Genomic DNA, 932 nt, shown 5'->3' with positions numbered 1-932 from the left:
CTGCTCCCCCAGCATGCCTTTTACCATTTCTGATGAAGCTGCTTCCATCCGTGTACCAGGTTTCTTCGGTGTCAGGCAAGGGAACATCCTTCAGGTCAGGTCTGATGCAATGCACCTGTGCCAGAATTCCAGTACAGTCATGGAGTGGGTCCCCGAGATCAGGATCTGGCAACAGCATCACTGGGTTCAGGGCCATTGGTACCTGGAAGGTGATCCTGAGCGGATTTAGGAGCAGAGCCTGATAATGAGTTAATCGGGCATTGCTCAACCATCGATCGGGGGGTTCCTTGAGCACTCCTTCAAGGGCATGAGGGGTTGCCACAAGCAGGTCCTGTCCCAGGGTTAACTTGTTAGCATCCTTAACCAGCAGGGCCACTGCTGCTATAATTCGCAGGCAGGGGGGCCATCCAGCTGCTACAGGGTCTAATTTCTTTGATAGGTATGCAATAGGTCTCTTTCAGGGGCCTACTCTCTGGGTGAGGACCTCTTTCACAATACCTTTACGTTCACCCACATATAGATAGAAAGGTTTACTTATGTCTGGTAGTCCTAGGGCAGGGGCCTCTAAGAGCTTGCATTTTAGGGTTTCAAAGGCCCCTTGCCTCTCCTGCGTCCAGTTGAAGTCCTGTCCTTCTTTGGTAGCCTCATATAGGGGTTTTGTAATTTTGGCGAACCCCAAAATCCAGAGGCGGCAGAACCCCATGGTACCTAGGAATTCCCTGACCTGTTTTCTGGAGGTCAGTGCAGGTATCTTTAGCACAGTCTCTTCGCAGGCCTTAGTCAACCACTGCTGCCCCTCCTTGAGGATGTACCCTAGGTAAGTCACTTCTTGCAGAAATATCTGAGCTTTTTTTGCTGAGGCCCGGTATCCCAGGTCCCCAAGTATGTGGAGTAAGTCCTCTGTCCCCTCCAGGCAGGACTTCTGGTCCTGT

This window comes from Nannospalax galili, unplaced genomic scaffold (assembly GCF_000622305.1).
Source record: "Nannospalax galili isolate Female #2095 unplaced genomic scaffold, S.galili_v1.0 scaffold23, whole genome shotgun sequence".
NCBI lineage: Eukaryota > Metazoa > Chordata > Mammalia > Rodentia > Spalacidae > Nannospalax > Nannospalax galili.
Note: the sequence above shows the minus strand (reverse complement) of the source record.